The sequence below is a fragment of the Rattus rattus genome, chromosome 13 (assembly GCF_011064425.1).
Source record: "Rattus rattus isolate New Zealand chromosome 13, Rrattus_CSIRO_v1, whole genome shotgun sequence".
Taxonomy (NCBI): domain Eukaryota; kingdom Metazoa; phylum Chordata; class Mammalia; order Rodentia; family Muridae; genus Rattus; species Rattus rattus.
Window position 1 is genome coordinate 18349144 of NC_046166.1, and position 22544 is coordinate 18371687.

At 43.3% G+C, this 22544-nt stretch overlaps 1 pseudogene; it reads right to left on the reverse strand.

Moving 5' to 3' along the window:
• Positions 1-2168: 2168 nt before the first annotated feature.
• LOC116915070 lies at positions 2169-7466 on the reverse strand (annotated as a pseudogene).
• Positions 7467-22544: the final 15078 nt, after the last annotated feature.

Genomic DNA, 22544 nt, shown 5'->3' on the forward strand with positions numbered 1-22544 from the left:
CAGCAAGAGGCAGCTTTATTAGCAGAATCCCAGGTCGATACGTGTCCCACACAGGAGACAGAGGAATCGACCCCGAGCTTCCAAACTCGGGGGTTTATATAGGGGCATTCATGCGGTTACACATGATTGGTCAATTCAAATGGTGCACAGTTACTTTCGGCGCGAAATTACATCAGCAAGGTGTACGTGCTCTCTAGCAGCCCAGCAGCACAGGCAGGGGGCTCGTCTCACTCAGGGGGGTGAAGGAAGGGGAGGGGGTGGCTACAGATGGTTGATAGCTGGTTTGGCAAGTCCTATCTCTGGCTTTTGTTCTCCCTCAGGTACGTCCGGCCCTGCACATCCGGACTCTAACAATGAGTAACCTTTATGAAACTCTAATTCTACATTCCTCTCTTCCTTTTTGTGAGTAGTTCAAATCTTAGAACTACATAACAGGCTCAGCATCTAGGGGCTCCTCACCTCGTACAGCCTGATATTGTTGTCTTAGCATAAGAACATGTACAGCACTAATCCGTTCTCTGACAAAGGTCATGAGGCGATTAATAATGCAGGGCCCTAAAGTGAACAGGAGGAGCAGAATCATCAAGGGACCTGCTAAGGCAGACAACAGGGTGGTGAGCCATGGGGACTTATTGAACCATCTTTGGAACCAGCTATCAGTGGCTTCTCGTTCTTGTCATCTCCTATCTATCCTTTCTCTAAGTTTAGCCATAGAGTCTTTAATAATCCCCGAATGATCAATATAAAAGCAACACTCTTCCCTCAGGGCAACACACAATCCTCCTTCTTTTAGGAATAATAAATCTAACCATCTTCTGTTCTGGAGCACGACCTTTGACAGGGAGGTTAGGGATTTTTCTAGATGACTAATGGACTTTTCCAGGGCCTCAATGTCCTCAGAGATAGCAGAATTTAGGGCTGTTAGGCCCTGCTGTAATTGTTGTGGCCCGGTGATTAAAGCAGCAGAGCCAGTGCCTACCCCAGCAGCCACCCCCAAGCCTAGGAGTACAGCCACAGTCAACGAGATAGGCTCTCTTTTGATTCTAGGGGTATGTTCATATAAAGACAGGAATTCTCCGGGAGGATGATAATAGATCCTCGGGACTAACTGGACCATAACACAGTAATATGAAATGTTATTGATCACTGAATCAGCCAGGCAGGGAGTGAGGCCAGAGCTGCAGGCCCACCAATACCCTGGGGGAGGAATTAAATAAGAGGTCATGCTGGGGGAAATGTTGACGGGGAATACATAGCAACATAGATGGCTGTGGGTGGAAGGAACTTTATCTACGCAGGTCCCTTCTCCTGATATTTCAGTCAAGGTTAATCTGGGCTTGTCGGTGTGGAGGCAGGCTTCTGGGTTTGTTTCCTTTGTAAAATTGGCGTGGGTTGCTATTCCCTCATAGTAAGGGGGGCTTGTTGAAAGACAGAGCCAGCATTCTGTAGTCAAGTTAGGGTTGGAGTGGTTCAAAGCCTGGAAAGTCCCCTGGATCAACTTAAACATACGTTCTTGGGCACTGGGTAAGTGGGAGGCCAGGTGATCTTGTGTGGTTGTATCCTCAGTGGGCGCAAAAGTCTCAGGTTTTAGCGTAGTAGTAACTTGAGATCTGGCCCTAGCGAGAGGTCTCTGGTTCTTGAGGACGGGGTTAGGACCTATAGGGGCTAACAGGCTCCACCTTGAGTCTAATATCTAGTAGGACTCCAGGATCTGGCCCAGCCGCGTAGAGGCGCAGCCCCCAGCGTCGGGCCTGGAGCCAGTCTTTGGTATACTTTTTCCCCATTTCAGTAAAGGTAATGTTAAGGGTGGCGACCTTGTTCTTAGCCCACTTGACATCTATAGAACCCCAGGTAGACGTGGGATTCCAATCTGTCTGCCCGGTAGTCTCACAGCCCCAATAATAGCAGAAAAAATGTGATTCGTCCCCACACTTCCACATATCAGATCTAAGGGGCCTGTTCTTTGGGCAAACATAGAAGGGGGTCTTAGTTAGTTCTGTCCTAGCCCCAGGAGTCCGACAGCCGGCATCAGGTTTCGGGGGTGGAGCGCGCACGGCTCCTGGTCCTCCGAACCGTGGGGAGGTGTACATGTGTGGTGAGAAATCTAGCATGTCATTTACCTCGTCAGGGGCCAGAGCCTCTAAGCCCCACCCTGGTGCCCCCGCAGCCAGCTTACACCAGGACGGGTACAGCGGTGGCCACCAGGTCCAGAGGGGATGTTTACCGGTGACGGACCACACCAGGTCTCCGGTTGAAGAGAAAACCTGCCAAGTTAGTTGCTGGGGAGAATGTGGATCCTTATTCGATGTCCCCACCCGGGATGAGACGGCGGCGAAGGCGAAGCTTAAGAGGGTGAGGAGTCTTTTCCACAGTCCATTCATCTTCAGGAGTCTTGGGAGCTCTTTTGGCGTGCGATGCGTGAATCCAGGCGGCTATTCCGTCAAACTTTATAGCGGTTGGGGTGGTGAGTAGAACCGAGTAGGGTCCTTTCCAGCGAGGTTCAAGGTTGCCGGCTCGATGACGTCTGACCAGAACCAGATCTCCAACCTGGAATCCGTGGGGGATCTCGGGGCTCTCCTTCCGGTAGGTCTCCTTCAGCAAGTCCCACACCTGGCGCCTGATCAAGAGCCCTGAGGCAAGGAGGGGGGTTGAGAAAGAGGGGGTCAGGATCATGTACCCCCAACTTCACCTATAGGGCAGGCTGCCCCATAGGATCTCATATGGTGTCAGCTTAAACCTCCCAGGAGTGTTCCGAGACGGAACAAAGGCGAAGGGGAGGAGGGGCTTCAATCTTTCCCGAAGGCCAATTTAGTTAAGGTCTCTTTTGGGTTCTATCATTCTTTCTACCTGTCCTGAGCTCTGGGGTCTGTAAGCACAATGTAATTTCAAATTAATCCCCAGTTGACTGGCCAGCCCCTGACTTACCTGGGCAACAAAAGCAGGTCCATTGTCAGACCCGATTACCTTAGGGAGTCAAACGGCGGAAAGATCTCTTCAGTATCTTCTTAGCCACCACTTGCTGTCTCCCGGCGGGTGGGAATGCTTCCGAGAAGGTATCTATGAACACTTTATTTTTACATCGTATCTGGCTGGAGTTTTTCTTTGTCAATTTCCCAATGAGCCCCGGCCTATCTCCCTGAGCCTCTTGCCAGAGAGACGGGGTCTATTGTAGTTGACAAGGGCACATGCTTGCAACTCTGTACAACCTCTGACTATGTCTGGCAGTCTCTGGATATTCAGAGGACTTCACGATCAGTTTTCTCATACCTAAGTGGGTCAGACGATGGAGATTAGCAACGAACTCACGTCCTTGCTGGTTTGAAAGAACTTGTTTGCTGTCTGTTGTCTCTGCCATACCGTAAGGAGAGAAGCCTTGAATCCAGTCTGAACGGTGAAACTCTTCTAATTCTTCTGGGGTCTCTCAGGTTTGAAGGGAGCTCTTTACCTACTACCGGCAGGATCACAGCCCCGAGTGCGGCCTGTTTGGCAGTGGCGTCCGCCATACGGTTGCCCTTTGCCACAGCATCCTGTCCCCTCTGGTGCCCGGGACAGTGAATGATGGCCACCTTTCTTGAGGTGTGGGCCTCTAGAGGCTGAGGATCTCGCTTTTATTTTTGACCTCTTTTCCTGTGGTCAAGAGTCCTCTCTGCTTAGATGGCTCTGTGTACATGGGCAGTGGCAAAGGCGTAACGGCTGTCAGTATAGATGTTAATATTTTTTCCTTCAGCCAGTCTCAATGCCTGAGTGAGGGCTATTAATCTGCCTTCTGGGCTGAGGTGCCTTCCGTAGTCCACTGGACCAAATAAAGCCCCTTCTCTTCCTTCCACCAAAAAAAAGCTGGGGTTGGGGATTTAGCTCAGTGGTAGAGCCTTGCCTAGGGAAGCGCAAGGCCCTGAGGTTCTGCTGCCATCTGTGTACCAGGAAGGGCAGCCTGGTAGGGAAACATCAATCAAATCTTCCCTGACACCAGAGGCCTCAGCCAGGATGTCAGCACATACATGTATTGGTTTCTGCTCTGTTGCCTCGGGGAGCAACGTGCTGGGTTCAAGACGACAGGGTCCCAAACAAGACGCTATCATTTAACAGGAGGCTCTGGTAGTGAGTCAGGCGGGCATTGGTTATCCACCTGTCAGGGGGCTGTCGGATGACGCTCTCTAAGGCGTGTGGGGCTACGATCGTCACTGGTTGGCCTAATGTTAGTTTATCAGAGTCTTTTACCAGAATGGCTACTGCCGCGATGATCTTGAGGCAGGACGGCCAGCCACTAGCCACTGGGTCCAGTTTCTTAGAGAGGTATGCCACGGGCCGCTTCCAGGGGCCCAAGGTCTGGGTCAACACTCCCTTCGCCACCCCCGCCTTCTCGTCCACAAACAACGTAAAAGGTTTGGTTAAGTCCGGTAGGACTAGAGCGGGTGCGGTCAATAAGGCCTGTTTGATGGCATCAAAAGCCGCTTGGTGCTCAGGCTGCCACTGGAACTCAGTCTCTGACCTGGTCAAAGAGTGGAGTGGGGCAGCCAGTGCAGCAAACCCAGGAATCCATAGTCGGCAGAACCCGGCGGTGCCTAGGAATTCTCTCACCTGTCGAGGCGTTTGAGGTGTTGGTATCTGGAGCACAGTCTTCTTCCGGGCCTCAGTGAGCCACCACTTTCCATCTCGGAGGATGTAGCCCAGGTAGGTCACTTCGGTGCGACACAACTGTGCCTTCTTTGCTGATGCCCGGTATCCCAAACGGCCTAATTCAGATAGTAATTGTTCAGTTCCTTTTTGGCACTCACCTTGGGTTTCAGCACTCAGAAGTAGATCATCAACGTATTGAAGAAGAGTCAGGTGTGGGTTATTGGTCCTGAAACTTGTCAGGTCCCGATGTAGGGCCTCATCAAAGAGGGTAGGTGAATTCTTGAATCCCTGTGGCAGTCTGGTCCAGGTCAATTGTCCAGAATGTCCCGTCTCTGGATCCTTCCATTCGAAGGCAAACAGGTGTTGGCTAGAGGAATGTAATCTCAGACTGAAGAAAGCATCCTTAAGATCTAGGACGGTATACCATGTCCTCTCCGGTGGCAGAGAGCTAAGGAGGGTATAGGGATTAGGCACTATAGGATGTACATCTTCTACCCGTTTATTAACTTCCCTCAGGTCCTGGACGGGTTGGTAGTCTTGTGTTCCCGGCTTCTTCACTGGGAGCAGTGGGGTGTTCCAGGGGGACCGGCATGGGGTTAGGATGCCCAACTGTAAGAATTTGTTTATGTGGGGCCGGATCCCTTCCCTCGCCTCCTTGCTCATAGGGTACTGGCATACACTGATAGGGGTGGCACCTGACTTGACGGTAATCACTATGGGAGGTACTTGGGAAGCCATCCCAACTCCCCCTGTTTCTGCCCAGGCCTCAGGGAACCTCGAAAGCCACCATTGGGGGTTGCCCATCTTGTTACCTCTTTCATGTATGCGATATTCATCAGCCAGGTTAAAAGTTAGAGTCTGTACTGGCCTGGAGGGGTGCCATTTCACTTGGGGTCCGTCTGGAGAGAACTGTATTTCAGCATTCATCTTGGTCAGCAAATCTCTTCCGAGCAAGGGGGTGGGACACTCGGGGATCACTAGAAAAGAATGTGATACTCGGCCGGCCCCTAGGTTAACGCGGCTGTTGTCCATTTGTGTATTTTCGTGCCGGTTGCCCCCACTACTATACTGGTCTTGTTTGTAAGTTTCCCCATAGGGTGTTGTAGAACTGAAAACTTGGCCCCCGTATCAACTAGGAAATCCACGGGAGTTCCCTCCACATCTAAAGTTACCCTAGGCTCGGGGAGGGAATACGAGCCCTGACTGTCCTAGTCATCTTCATTTCTCAGGGCTAGGGTCTTAGGACCTCGCATTTTTTCCTTCTTGTTTGGGCAGTCCCTGGCCCAATGTCCTTTCATCCTGCAGTGGCGACATTGGTCTTTGTCCAACGTTCTGTTCCAGTTCGGTGTGGCCCATTTATCTCGGTTGTGTGGGTTGCCCAGGTTCCCTGTCTTCCTTCCTACATTTCTGTTTCCTTCAGATACTACTGCGGCCAGTATACGAGTCAAATTCTGGTCCCTGCGTCTATCTCTCTCATCCTCTCTCTCTTCCCTTTCCTTTCTCTCTCTCTCTCTCTCTCTCTCTCTCTCTCTCTCTCTCTCTCTCTCTCTCTCTTCTCTTCTCTTCTTCCGTCTCTCTCTTATGGTACACTTTCTCTGCCTCTTTGACTAAATCTCTTACAGTAAGATCTTGCAAGCCCTCTAATCTTTGTAACTTACGCTTGATATCTGGATAGGACTGGCCTATAAAGGACATAGCTACTGCTGCCTGCTGTCCCTCTGACATAGGGTCAAAGGGGGTGTATCTCCGGTACGCCTCTAGAAGTCTCTCTAGAAACAAAGAGGGGGCCTCTGTGGGTCCCTGGAGCACCTCTCTTACCTTGGCCAAATTGGTGGGGGGACGAGCTGCCCCTAGAGACCTGCCATGAGAGCCCGGCGGTATGTGGTCAGCCACTCCCTACCTTCAGCTGTTTTGTAGTCCCAAGGTGGGCGGTCAAGGGGAAAGGCGGCATCAATGAGGTTGGGCATCTGGGTAGGGGTCCCATCTGGCCCTGGGACATGTTTCCGGGCCTCGAGGAGGATCCGCTCCTTCTCCTCTGTGGTGAAAAGAACCTGTAGAAGCTGTTCACAGTCGTCCCACGTGGGCTGATGGGAGAACATCAGAGACTCTATGAGGTTAGTTAAGCTAGAAGGATTCTCAGAGAAGGGATCATGGTTAGTTTTCCAGTTATAGAGGTCAGCAGAGGAAAAAGGCCAATACTGCAAGGGTTGTAGATCTGGGGGATCGACAGGGGGGCCATAAGCTCGGAGCGGGAAGGTGGGGACGGGAGAAGGCCCCTCTGGGCTGGCCCCTCGGCGACTTCTGGTCCCTGCGGCGGGGCCTTCGGGTTTGTCAGTGTCATGCTGATAAGGAGGGGGTGCGCTGGGTGTCGACGGGGTGGGCCTATCTTCTTCAGGAGGGCCTTCGATGTCGGGGTAAATCTTAGGGACCGTCTTCTTCTCTGTCCGGGACTCCTGCGCTACCAATATATGAGAGGACGAAGGGGACGAACCATCCTCTGCTACCAATATATGAGAGGACGAAGGGGACAAAGAGGGGGGTGGCCGGGACCAAGACTTCAGCCACGAGGGAGGATCGGAAGCTAGATTCTCCCATACTACGATATAAGGGACCTGGTCCGGATGAGATCCGGGCCCCGGTTGAAAAACAATTCTCCTGATGGACGAAATAATTGCCTGATCCAGAGTGCCCTCTGATGGCCAGCCTACTCCAAATGTTGGCCATTCAGAGGTGCAGTAAGTCTGCCACCGTCTCTTTTTCACAGCCACAGACAAATTTTGGGCTCTTGTTTTTACTTCTGACCAATGATTCAAAGTTTGGCTCAACGGAGTGGACTTGGACTGTCCCATGGTAAAGAAGAAAAGAACCAAACAAAAAAACGAAATTAAAAAAAGAAAAAATAGTGCGTATATGCACACGTGCCCGCGTTTGGACTTATATATCCAGCCAAACGCAACCTCGGACGGCGTTGGGTCTTGAATCCACCGTCCGGGCAGGAGAAGTTCTCCGTCCCCTTGATTATAGAAGGTCACAGTCTGATCTCCTTGACTGCCAACTGCCAGGTCCTCCCGACAAAATTTGGCTCGCGGAACGTCTCCCAGAGCCCGCGCAATCGGGGCATCCCCTTATGCGCTATCTAGAAAGAAAAAAAAAGGGAGGAAAAGAAAAGAGAAAGAAAAAAAAAAAGAAAGCTGTGCAGAGTAGAAAACCTCTTCTACTCCCAGACGCCCCACGCCGGAATACTCTTCTATCCCGGGGTACTCCCAGGCGTCTGTACTGGGTAGGGAACCTCTTCTACCCTCAAGCTAGCCTTTACACTGGGTGAGGTTACTCATCCACCCAACTATTCGGAGTAGGAAACCTCTTCTACCCCCAGACGTCTGTACCGGTACCGAGAAATGCAAAATCCGTAACACGCAACTCACATCCACATGCACTTAACACGCAACTCACATCCACACACACACACACGCACACTCAGCGGCCACTTTCTAGCACGCACACCAACATACCTCCAAGTGGCATTCGGGGTTCCGGGGGGGTCACGCTCCAATCTCGGTGGAACCTCCAAATGAAAGAGCGTTCCCCTAAACGGGGAGCCGTGTCTCTCGCTCCGATCGCGGGATGAGGTGCCCCCAGGAATCACGAGTGGCCAGTCTTGATGTAACAGCAAGAGGTAGCTTTATTAGCGGAATCCCGGGTCGATACGTGTCCCACACAGGAGACAGAGGAATCGACCCCGAGCTTCCAAACTCGGGGGGTTTATATAGGGGCATTCATGCGGTTACACATGATTGGTCAATTCAAATGGTGCACAGTTACTTTCGGCGCGAAATTACATCAGCAAGGTGTACGTGCTCTCTAGCAGCCCAGCAGCACAGGCAGGGGGCTCGTCTCACTCAGGGGGGTGAAGGAAGGGGAGGGGGTGGCTACAGATGATTGATAGCTGGTTTGGCAAGTCCTATCTCTGGCTTTTGTTCTCCCTCAGGTATGTCCAGCCCTGCACATCCGGACTCTAACAATGAGTAACCTTTATGAAACTCTAATTCTACAAGACCTTATAGGGCTTTTTAGGTGATAATCTCCCAAAAGCTTTAAAAATAGGAATTTCTTTCAATTCAGCAATGTTTGCTTCCTAATTCAACCCAAAATCATAAGTAAATATGCACAATGTTTCTAATATTAATCATTCCAGTATTATTTTAATATCCAAAAGCAGAAAACTAAAAGCTTAAGCATTCCATAAAAGTCATAGGTGAATACACAAATTTTTTGCATTGAACTGAATAGATTTACTAAAATTGGCGCTACTCCTTATTTTAATATTTAGAGAGACTTTTACCATATACTTCTGTGACTATATTAAGATATAATGTGAATATATTTCTTTTCTAGTAACACATACCTTCAATCATGTAATTTATAAACAGCGGACCTCTAACTGTTACAGACTTGGGGGATAGGAACACCACATTCGAATGTGAGCATATGTACTGTAAGGTGAGGCTTGATGCTTTCTTTCTTCCAGCATTAAAGTTAGAAATAGAACACAGAACACTGAGTCTTTTGTAAGAATGTCCTGATCATCTGCAAGACAGTCTACCTTTCAAGAATATGGCCCTGAAGTTTAATTTACAACACAAATTTTCAAGAACACAGATTTAAGTCACAAAGTGAACCCAGCCCTACCTATATCCCACGTCATACCAAATACAATAAATATATAATCTGCCATAAATATTACACAGTTATTCAAAAAGTCACCAATAAAGATATTATTTTCAAACTTGGATTAAGCACTTATCTAAAATTTTATTTGTCATCCTTTTCTATTTCCCCCAAAACTTAGAAAGAACCACTGACTTTTAACCAAAAACTTATGATAAAGAATTAAAAAATCTTTACAAAAAACCACTCTTTCAAATTCTGTTGATCCACTATGATTGTAAATATTGTTTCCCTTTAATAAGAGCTTGCTTACATGACAGGCATTCACATAAGCTTAAATATGATCTCAGTACATGCAACATTTTAAGTGTTTGTCCCTTTACTAGAGAAGGATGCTGAGGGAAAAAGTAACCCAGTTCATTGTGCCAATATTCTCCTCAATATTCAGCATTTCTGGCTTGACAGCTTTTACGCTGTGTATAGGAAGAGTATGTGTTGTGATTGTACAAATGGATTATAAATACTTGTAAAGGCAAGTGTGTTTAGGATTAAATATCTTCGATATGTATTGTGATACTAAGATCACGTTTTATATGATCAAATATAGTTTATTTTCTGCATCATCCTTTCCCATATATCCAGGTTCTCTTTTTATAAAATACAACACTTATATCTTTTTTTCTTTGAAGTCTACATTCACAATCCAGAAAGCAGCATCCTTGTTTTTCCTGGAAACTCACTGAAATGATGCATCCCGGACCCCTCCTCCACACCCCGGTCGTTTTGCATGCCTTCTGCATTTGAATATTGCCCACAAGGGTCAGGAAGCTTACTGAAGCTTAAGAAGTTCCATCCTTTAGCTGCAGTTGTAGGTGTGCTCAGTGGCAGCAACATTTGCTCAACGTGCCTAAGGAAACTGGGTTTCATCCCAGCACCTCGAAAAGTCAGGTATGACCTCAAAACTCTTAAAACATCTAAGGATGTAATATTTCTTTTCTCTTAGTGGTTTGTTGTTCTCTTTGTTTTGGATTGGGTTCTAAACTGATTCTGGTGTTCAAGAGCACAGAGCTTGTTTTCTCAAATGGTAAAAACAATGGCATTTGGCTGTCTTGTGTGGAATCTTGCTTAAGACCTATCCTTTTAAACAAGTTACACAAAAACGTAGGTAAATTATAGACTGTGTTTTCCCATGGTGTTGGAAAGAATTATTTATATTTAAGTCTCTGCCTTTCACATCTGTGATTTCACCATGAAGTCTGCTTCCCTTTTCAGCTCTTGTGTGGGCTTTGGTTGTGGGGAGGTGCCTTGGGCATCTAGGGAGAGTCTCTGGTCCCTTCACTTTGGAGATAACTCAGTGACAAAAACTTTTCCATGACAGGAGCTGGCAAAGAGGTATGTGATGCCTGGGAAGCTGTCACATCTGTCAGACTTGTAACAGTTTTTCATCTGTAGGAGGGGCAGAATTCTCAAGCTGGAGAATTCCCACATGTTTCTTTTCTATTTCTTTCTGAAACATATGTTGACAGTGCCTGGTTCCTTGGAAAGGTACCTTCTAGAAGGAATACATTTAAAGAGTTACTTAAAGCTGACAATATTATTCCCAGATAAAAATTTTATACACTTCAATGGGTAGTGTGTAATGGGTAAAATCACTGTGTCCAGGCACCCATATCCAACTTCCTGTCTGAGACCCTATCAGAAGGATGGAGCTTAAAGGTTAGGCACTTAAGTACAGACAGGTAGGTAGAGGATTATCTTGGTCTGCTGGCCTTTACATCCATCCTCTTGCTAATGGTTGAACCCCTCAGGTCCTATCCTAGCACCAAGTAGTTGCCCCTCAAGTTTGCAGGGCCCCATTGTACTCTCATCTCTTCAACAGTTCTTGTATTTCTTAACACATTAAGTCACACCACGTGACTTTTCAAGCACAACATTTTCTGTTTCTCTAAAATCGAATCTTTCCATAGTTTGCCTTTTCCTTGTTTGTTTTTGTGGTGGTTGTTGGTTTCACCTTTTCATTTATTTCTCTCAGAGAATTGCACCGTGGGTCCTGCAACTAACCATTCCTGTTAGACACTTTTCAAGCATACTCCTAGTTCTACCTGTCTTGCCCCACCCACCAACGCCCCCTCTCTTTCACTTTCATGTGGCTTGAGTCCCTGACACTTAATGCTTATATTGCCTTTTATTTTCACTTGATGCTGATTTCCGATACCACAATCACATACATCATTCTGTCCTTCCTGTCCAGAGACGTAAATCCCCTCTCTTCTATCCATTTACCATCTGCTCAGAACAGACCAATGCTGTGTCTCACTCCTACGGGTGCTAATGCTTTAACTGGTTGTCCTTGATAATTTAGAAGAGAAGGGGAGCGATTAACGAGTATTTAAATATTGCAACAGCAAACTTGTTATTCAGCTTTCTGTCATAATGAATATCAGTTCTGATGGGGATGGAGTTGTCATGACACACAATTCCTTGTCCTGCTCTTTACAATTTTTATCAGAGGTGGGTAGAAGCCTGAAAGAATATAAGACTTCTGAGTCTGTCTTCAGTTTTCCTGTTTATCCTCACCATATCTGTGCCACAATCACCTGAAAGAAAAAAATAATATGAGGCATTCTTCCTACTGTTAGGGCAGAAAAACCATAAGTGTATTGAGTCCTTACATTGTCATGGATTCTATTAACATAATCTGTTCAAAAGACCAAATTCCCATGCACAAATCAATAGTGCACATTAGGCAGTTGTCCTCAAACTTCATTGTCTTCCTCTTTTTCTTCCTTTTCCTCCATGTTTCTGTTCTGTCTCTGTTTAATTTCCCTCAATAATGTAGTTGATGGGAATAAAACATAAACATAATAGGCTATAAATTCCAAAGCAACTCTCAAATATGCATTTAATGAATGCACAATCATCATTTTGGCTCATAAAAATCCTTATACACATAGTGAGTGTAGTTTTCACCCTCATCAGAGAAACTTCTCTTTGTAACAGACCAAGACCTTTATAGAAAGCCACAGCTAATCAAAATGCAGGGTTTAGAGCCCAGTCTCAATGGATACATCAACAAAACACTTCTTCATGTAAGGCTCAGAGAACTTTGTAGAAAAGAAGGAAGAAAAATTATAAGAGACAGAAGATAAGGACATGTCGTGTGAGATTGTATCTCCTAGTAATTTAAAGGCTACACCCATAAAGTCAACATGACTGTCTAAACATGACTTCGTCAAAGACAATAGCTGTAGTCAAGCAAAAGCATACAGGGAAAAGACCATGAGGCCCCAACCAACACCAAGAATTAAACGCGAATGAATGCTGAGTCTGGGAGAGTCTTGCCCAGGGTCAGTATGCTGCCAATTGGTTATCCAAGACAAAATAGTCAACCTTGAAATCAAATATACAAGGAACATTATAATATTGAACAGGTTTAACTTAATAAAAATATATGTCTATACATATCTGCACGTAATAACAATTAGTGAGAAAAGAGGCCATGATTTCTAAAGAGAGCAAGAAGGAGAATATGAAAGGGTTTGGAGGGAAGAGAGTGAGAGATGATGAAATTAGATTATAATCATAAAACCTAAAGGATTACAAATGCAAAGCATCATAAAAATCTATGGCTTTCCATCGTCGCACAACTTCGATGTAGTTTTTCAGAAGGTAATTCACACTCTGAGTGCCTAATTGTGGATCATTTCAAGGCATCACTCTAATGATCAGGGGTCCCGGGTTTTTGTCTGTTGTGGACGTACTCTCATCCATCTTGCTTTCCACCTGTCCTGACATTGTCATCTGTAACTAGTTCACACCTTTAATTTGTGCTTCTCTGTGCTATCACTCTGATATCTGGCAGTAGAAAATGAATACTCTATAATGCACACATTAGTCCCATAGCCCAACAGACCTGAAATCTTACCAGAAAACCTTGTAAATCAGAATTTTTATAGTTAGACTCTGCACAAGTGAGGAGCTCCCAAGGTATTGGTACAATGCCCCCTGTGTGGGGCGTGCACAGCTCGGGATTTCAGAGGGGCAGTGATAGCTCCCAATGAGAATGTGCACCCTCAATTTTATGAAATGATGTAGAACACCACATTCATCTGTATCAAGAGGGAGTATACATTTACATATCTGTTTACTTATGTAAAAATTTGGATTTATTTCACAAATTAGAATTTAAGAGAATACCTATTTGTAATTGTGGCCATCCAACACAATCATGAGCAAATAACCTTTCTTATGATCAGAATGTGTTTTAATTTATTATTTATTATACTTTAATGCAAACATGTGCTTTACTTGCAAGTATGAGAACCATGTTTATGCTTCATACTTGCCAAGTTCAGAAAGTGGTATTAGGTTCCCTGAAACTAGAATCATAAACCATTTTAAACTACAGTATGGCTGCTGGAAATTGAGCCTGAGGCCTCTGCAGGATCATTAAGTACTTTTAACAGTCTCTCCAGGTCCCGTAATCTGCTTTTAAAGTTAATATATGAACTCTTTGTAATATTTTTTGACATTTTAATTGTAATTAGAGGGCGTGTAGCAAAATAGAGCCCGTCTCTCATTCTTCTGTCTCTATATCTTCCTAAATAAGATAACAGGACTTTTTCTGTCAAACAACCTATTATGATCATCTAAACCTGATACATTAATAAGTTGGACATTAATATATCTGGAAATACATTTAGCAAAAACAAAGAATTTATTGTAAAATGTGACTGTTGTACAGTTAAGGGTAGCAGTAGTCTTTACTAGACAACATTTCTTTATGATTTTATAATCTATGCTAAAAAAACTTTATAATAGTGGTAGTAAATCACCAGTTTATTATTGGCGATTTGAGCTTCAGGTTAAAGCTTCATAGATAGTAATGTGAGAGCCAGAATTTGAGCTCAAGCATAACGTATGTGCCGGTTACTCCGTTTACTTCCAGTCTATTTCATTTTATGTATTTTGTTAAAAAATATTAGAAAGTGTAGACTCATGACCCCTTGGAGAAAGTGTCCAGAATTTTATTTAACAACCTGACTAGTTCTGTTGGTAAATTTTTCTCTTTGCCCTGGGACCAAAATTACTTTGATAAACTAAAGTCAAATTACTATATATTAGCCCAAAGATATTTCACACATGGTATTTTTATAGATTACATACACTGATTTGATACACAAATATGTATGCAGGTAAGTGTAAACACACATATCATAAAATGATGAAATTTGTCAAAATTAAATAAAAACCTATTTGTGATATTTTATAGTAGTTGTGGAATCCTTTGACTTCAGATCTACCCTTGTTTATATCAGGAGCTCCAGGCTAAGCAGTCCTATATAGTCAGGAAGGGAAAAGTGTTGATACATATATTAGAACAGCTTGTATCTGGGAAAATGATTTGTTTGTTATTTCTCTTGCATTTTTCCTTAGAAATTAGTGTCTCACTATACTAAGTCTCCTGTATTAGGCCTTAGAATTCTGTTGTTCCAAATAGGGCCATTGGCATTCCTCTTGCTTGATTCCTGATTCTTGAAGGAACACTGCTGCTTGTTCAAGAGTTTTCAGGACAAGCTCTTGTGAACAGCTCAGTGTGACAGAAGGAGGGCTGTGTAGCTCGAAGTCTTCTACTTAGCAGTGTTTGGGCTCATTTTATCACTAAAACGGAAAGCCACAAGCTAACTGAAATTCTGGAACTGAAGATGACCCTATCTGTACAGACAAGGCTGGATGTATCTTTACAGCTACATTCGGATTGGTTTCTCCAGAACAGCACTGGACTGTGACAATATCCACTTTATCAAAGTGTATGAAGTGAAGGAGCCCACAGGAACCAAGCCTCTCTTTATAGGATACCCTTGATAGTGCTTAAATAACATCCTGGTAAAGAAAGCAAAAGTCAAAGCAAGGGAAAGTATAGCAGGTGAAATGAGGCAAAAGGAAGCCTCAAGAGGCCAGAGACATCATAGGCAACCAAACAGATGATCAGATAACAGGCAGGGGTAGCACCTCGTAGCTTAGTGAACATTTGCAGGTCTTATTAAGGAGTAACAGGCAATGTTACATTGATTCAGTAGTAAAGTATATTATGGCTTTGAGTTTGGGGGCTTTTCCTTTTGCCCAAATTTATAAGTATAGACTAAATTTTTGAAGATGTCCCTGAAAACCAGGTACACTTCAGACTAATGTCATATCTCAAGTCTCACTAGTAGCAGAATGTCTGACATAGTCTATCTGAGGTACAATATCATAAAATCAAGTTTTAGTAGATAGAAATAAGAGAGGAGCCTACCAGTTTTATAACATGTGGTATCCTACCAGACAGATTCTTTGCTGGACTAGAATGTAGACAAGAAAGGTGTGTGAACAGGGGTCCAGAGCTCTGGCTTGAAATGAGACTGCCATAGTTTATGCCTAGGAGCTTATAACATCATTATCAAGATGATATTGAGGTTCAACAGGGGCAGAGGAAACCCTGGAGAGATGTGCAGAGTGTATGCACACACATAAAATGCCTATGGATCTGATCAGTGGAAATGCTAGTCAGAATTCTCTGGGGTTCAGGGAGATAGACATTTCAAATTGTTTGACAGTACAGTGCAGTTTAGGGTGATAGGAAACTTTGTATACTGCGTTTTGTTATCAGGAAGTTAAATAGAATCACACAGAGCAAGTGTTTACAGTTCAGAATACATTTGACTCCTCCTTTTCCCTGTGAACAATTCCATTCTCAGTGCATTTTCCATTTCTGCAAGAAACTCGGAGGCTATTAACTGATTTACACATGCTTTCTCAGAGCAAAGCCGCCTGAAAAGAAAACCTCTACACCAAACTTGCTCTGTCAGCTCCAGTAAAGTATTTTCCACACAAATAAACTACCATGTGTCGACACAATTCCCACCCACGCTGCTGAAGTCACTCTAGGAGAGGACAGACGGTGATTTCCAGCCAGATAGATGTGCATTAATTCGTCTTGTGAAGATTAAACTCCCCAGAGCTGCAGGGTGCCTGCTAACAGGGTGAGTAATCCGGACTGGCACTCGGTAAAAAAATAAAGTGTTGCTCGAAGCAGGAAGAGCCCAGGATCCATTAGCTCCCATTAAATCCTTGGCTCTCTCTGTTTCTTTCTTACCTCATTAATCCAGGCAGCTTCCCTTGTCTCCAGACCAACCTTCCTCCCTCTATCCTCTTTACACTCATCTGATTGGTCTAGAAGACCTATCTGATCCCGCACTAATTTGCAGAGCCAGTGCGCTAAGTTCACTGGAGGATGGATGGACGTTAAGGAGGAATTGATGATGGAGAAGGATGCATGTCGTTCATCTACAAAGAAAAGTTTACACGGTTTTGAGACTGGAAAGACTGACTTAGTGACATTTGTAAAGGATCCCATGGTTAAAATTTTAAAATTCAAGTGGATGAAACAAACCTGCTCAATCCCACTCAAGCTCATGTGGTCTGTCTTATCCTTCATTTTTTTATCATCACTCCAGGGTCTTACAAATCTAAGTCTGGCCAAGTTACATCATTCCTCTAGCAGGAGAGAAGAATCCTTGATTCCTTGTCATTTCCACAGAGTGGGTTGTCACTTCTTAGATCCAACTCTAGTTGTAATGCTCTTTTCTAGGCGAAAGCATTTGTGAACGGGTATTGAAGCAAAACTGCATGCCTGTATTTACATGCCTATATTTGAGCCAATCTATCCCAGTACCATGTATGTGCCTTCCTCTTGCTCTCTAAACACCACCCTTACACTGTCTGTTGCTTCCCTGTCTACTGAACTCATCTCAAGAAATGTCTTAGCTAGAAAATCAAATCTTGGCTCAGTTCTTTCTTTTTTTTTTAAACATAGCAAATGAATACAGAGATCTGCTTGCCTTTCTAAACACAGACAACAAACTAGCTGTGTGGTATCCCATACTGAGATCACCATTTCCACCACACCTGGATCTAAATTGACTCTGTACCAGACTTGCCTTGAACTGTGAAATCTGTCTTCTTTGTAAGCACAAACAATAAGTTGAGCTTCGGGGAAGGGGTTTCCTGTTCAGAGATTACCACTCCCTCACTTTCTGATGTTCCTTCTGAACCATGAGCCTTGTTTTTTTTTTTTGGTTTTTTTTTTTATGGTTTTTTTAAACTATTCTTTTCCCTTTTACCTACTCATTAGTGCATCTGTCTCTGTTCCTTTGGGATCATGAGGTCTCTCATACAGTTCCTGTTGCATCTTTATATTTGGTATAGTTGAGAAATCCTGTTTATATATTCTTGAACTGGTATCTTCAGAGTTCTTTCCTACAGCCTTAAGAGCTGTTCAGAAGGTGGTAGTGTTCACCACCTTGCTGATAAACATTAGCCACATTCCTCTTCTCCTGGTCTTCATGTGTGTCTATCATGGAGTCATTAACCTTGGCAAGGAGAACATTTTCCAATAACTTGGTTGTTGTTGTAAAAATATAAAAATAAAAAGAGTAATGCTGTCTTTTACCCTACTTGGTCTGCACCTCAGTGCCACAAGATATCTGCTAGATATCTTGGTGGAAACATTCCCAACTCCCTGGCGGCCCAGACCAGTCATCCCACACTTAAATCCCATTACTTAAATCTACACATAAAAGAACACACAACACAATAATCTTAGATCCAATTGGTAAGATATAATTGCCCACTTAAACATACAAAGCCCAGTACTATCCATCCCTTGAGAACATTAATAGCAACCTGTAAATACACAGAGCAGAATCTTAACATCACCTGCCATCTTGTCCTGCTACGGCTTCTCAGCCCTTTTCTCCTCCTCTCTCCTCTTCTCTCCCCTCCTCCTTCAAACTTCTCTCCCGCCCATCTTTCCTTCTCCTCCAATGACAGGCCTCCTTCTATCTTGTACCTGCCCCTCACGTGTACTTTACAAATTCAATGGTGAGGTTCTGGTGAAGTCACCTGATTCCTGAGTACATGACTAGGCAGCTGTCCTTGAGGCAGTGGAATTAGCATCAAAATATAGATAACTCCAGGGCAAACCACAACACTTGGTAGGAAGAATATTTCCCAAAGAAGGACCATAAAGTGAAATATATACATTATTATACAAACCAGCCTTATGCTGTCAACACTCATGTGGGCACATACCCTGAAAGCTTTGCTCCAGGATTGGGAACTGTGTCATGACATCCCTTCTGCATCTATGCAGGACTTGGCCGATGGTATTATCAGTAGTTCTTTTTGAGTCTGTTTGATCAAACGAGACAGAGTACAGTCTCACTCATTACTCTATTTCCAGGATACCACACACTGTTTGCAAAATAGCAAGGTGCTTGCTGCATGTGTACATGAATAGAGAATCAGTGTTAATTTGTTGGCTTCCTTTTTCAGCATCGGATTCCATTACATATAAGAATGCTTGATAAATACTCTTATTACAACATCCAATATTGAGGACCCTGGTGACTGATTTAAAATTGAAAGGTTATTGGTTTGTTTCATTTGCTTTCAGAGAAAGGAGAATGCATGTGAAAACAAGTACAATAGTCACACTCTCATATTCTATACTGATGTTTTAAAATGCAAACTTTTATTCTCTGTAGTAATCACATCAAAGGTGAGTGGAATGTTTGCTGTCTGTTTTTATAAAGATTTGTTTATTTTTATTTTGTGTTTATAAGTGTTTGCCAGCATCTATAGATGTGCTTTATTTGAGGGTCTTGTTTCTACAGAGGAAAGAAAAAGAATGACTTATACCCCCGAAGTTATGAATGATTTGAGGGACCATGTGAGTACTGATGACCCAACTTGGCTCCTCTGCAAAAAAAAAGTGCTGTTAACCACTGAGTCTTCTATCCAGCGCACATACACTTTCCCTATCATACATCATGGCCCCCACAATTGAGATGATAGTTCAAGAATTCCAAACCTATGAATGGATATATTTAGATATCTCTATAAAATTATCTTAGAGTGGATTATTTTTACTGCTTTCCGATTTATATATTTATTCTTCAATATATCTTTTTTTGAAGATAGATTCCTCTCCTGTACATTATATCCTGATTATATATTCTCCTCCATCTACTCTTGCCAGTTCCTCCCTTTCTCCCCTGCCCTCTGGTTCTATTCCCTTTCTCTCTTTCACTAGAAAAGAAAAGGGTTCTGAGAAATAACAAACATGACAAGATAAAAAAAAGATAGAGGAAAAAGTTATCATACTGAATTGGACATGGCAACCTAACAGGAAAAAAACAAGTTCTGAGAACAGACACAAAAGTCAAGCGACTCCTTCTCACTTTCAGAAGTTCCATAGAAATACTAAGCTGTAGTACAATACTAAGTTATCGTACTATAATAACTATTCAGAGGACCTTGTGCCGACTATGCAAGACTATGCTTGCTACTTCAGTGTATGTGAGCTCATATGTACCTTGCTTAATTGATTCAATGGGATATGTTCTCCTGGTCCCTGGTATTTTCTATTTCCTCAGGCTCTTTAATATTTCTGTTTCATCTTAGGTATGACTTTCTGGGCTCAGAGGGGAAGGACTTAATGGAAACTTCCAATTTAGACTCACTCTCCATATAATATAACTTTTTTTGAAGATAGATTCCTCTCCTGTATAGTATATCCTGATTATATATTCCCCTCCATCTACTCTTCCCAGTTCTTCCCTTTCTACCTTGACCTCTGGCTCTATTCCCTTTCTTTCTTTCACTAGAAAAGAAAAGGGTTCTGAAAAATAAACAAACAATAATGACAAGATAAAAGACTTGGGTCTGACTATGGGTGTCTGCTTCTGTTCCCTCTTACTTCCTGAGGAACTCTCTTCAATTATAAATGGAAAAGTCACTAATTTATTTGTTTGTTTGTTTGCTTGCTTGCTTAAGACCAGTAGTGTTGATTTTAAGTGAGGTCCCTGAACTGTCTAGTCTCTGGTTCTTGGTTGCCCAAGCATTGTCAGGTATTAATTCTTCCTCATGGAGTAGGCTTCAGATCAATTCAGGTTTTGGCTGGCTACTTGCCACAATGGTGTCAAGTTCTTAGTGGCTGGTTTGGTGCCCACATTTTTTTCCCAAAATTTACAAAGTACCTTTCTGAACCAAAGAGACTGGAATGTATGAGTGACAGCTCCATATAGACAGCAGCTGGAATTCATGTTCAATGAGTTGTGTGGGTGTTGGTCTGAGCAATGGTACCCTGCTGTCAGTTTGCAGAGAGCAACTCTTTGTCTTAGCAACAGCTTCGGTTGTTAGGAGATTTCCATGGGACAAGCCTTTGCCAACACTCATAACAAATGTAACCAAGTCCCATTACTAGAATCACTCATACTAAATGTGACCAACTCCCCACCCTGGCTAAAAGAGATAGGAGGTTGAGTCTCTGTATCTCCCATTACTAGGAGCCTTCATTAGGGTCACCTTCACAGATTCCAAGAAGTATCCATTGCATTAGGTTTCCACAGCACCTTTGAAATGCCCCACCTCAAATTCCAGACATCTCTCCACAACCCGATTCACTTGCCCTCATTCCTGTTTTTGCAGTCTACCCATAAAACCTGTTATATCTGCCACTTTCTGTGAGATCACTGTACCCCGGCTACACCCCTTCTCTTTGCACCTCTGTAGATCAACTTCTCCTGGTCTATAGATTGCAACTTAGTTATCATTTAGTTAATGCCTAATACCTGTAGTGATAAATAATAAAAAAAATGCATCATCTTCCCACACTACAACTGTCTTCTCCAACCTGGTGGTTCTGAAATCTTTCTAGTTTACTCACTAAGTTCCCATGGCGGGTCATTGCCATGCCCGCCCCATGTAATGACTGCCACTTTCCCGGTTAGTTGTCACATTTCCCAGTAACCCAGTAAAATCAAAACTCTTCAGGCTTGTAATTTATCAATCAGATTTATATCAGTAAATTCTCACCCCACAAAACATTCCACTCAATAAACTCAGAGCCAATTGGTATTGATATAAACTGCCCACCTAGATAAAACAAATTGTCCTGTAATGATCCATCCCTTATAAGATTTTCATAACTACCTGTGGCTATTTAAAGCCACATGGATCTGGGTCATCCTTCTCTTCTTCTGTCTTCCTCCTCTTTCGCTCTGTACTCTATTTTCTCCTCCTCTCCCCCACAACCTCAACGTCCTCCCTATGCCTCACACAATGATTGGTCCCCTGAAATCTTTATTCCTTAACAGAAGGTCCTTGCTACAAACACCCCCTTATAAGCAGATATGTACCATATTTACCTTTCCAGATCTGAGTTATTTCAATCAGGATAGTATTTTGTCATTTCACGCATTTGTGTGCAAATGTTATAACATCTTTTTTTTAACAACTGAGTAATACACCATCGTGTAAATGTTCCACCCTTTCTTTTTTCATTCTCCTGCTAATGGAAATATAGATTACTCATAGTTTTTGGCTGTTATGAATAAAGCCAAAATGAATATATTTGTGCAAGTACACTTGTAGTAGGATGACACATTCTTTGGATATACGCCCAAGAGTGATACAACTGGGTTTTGAGATAGATTGATTCCCTTTTTTCTGAGAAATAGCCATATTGCTTTCCATAGTGGCTGAAATTTTACTTCCACCAGCAATAGAACAGTGTTCCCTTTGCTCTACGCCTCACCAGCATAGCCTTTCACTTACATTATTGATCATAGCCATTCGGATTGATATAAGATGGAATCTCATAGTAGTTTTGATTTGTATTTCCCTAATAGCTAAGGGTGTTGAACATTTCTTTAAATGATTCTTAGGTTTATGCAATTCATCTGTTAAGAATTTCTCTGTTTAAATATGTTCCCCCATTTTATCTGTCTGTCTATCTATTTATCCATCCATCCATCTCTTTGTTTGTTTGTTTGTTTGCTTGTTAATATTATTTTACACTGGACTACAATTTCTCAACCCTACTCTGGATTTTTTTAGTACTTAGTTTTTTGAGTCCTTTATATATTTTGGATATTATACTTCAACTGGGTATAGAATTTGTGTAGGCTGACTGGGTTTTTTGTCCTATTTACACTCTCCTTTGTCATATGGTTTTTTAATTTCACGACATCCCATTTATTAGTTGCTGATCTTAGTGCCTGGATAATCGATGTTCTATTCAGAATGTTGTTTCTTGTGCCAGTGCATTCAAAGCTATTCTCTAATTTCTTCTTAATCAGACTCAGTGTATCTAATTTTATGTTGAACTCTTTGGTCCACTTAGACTTGAGTTTTGTGAAGGTTGGTAAATATGG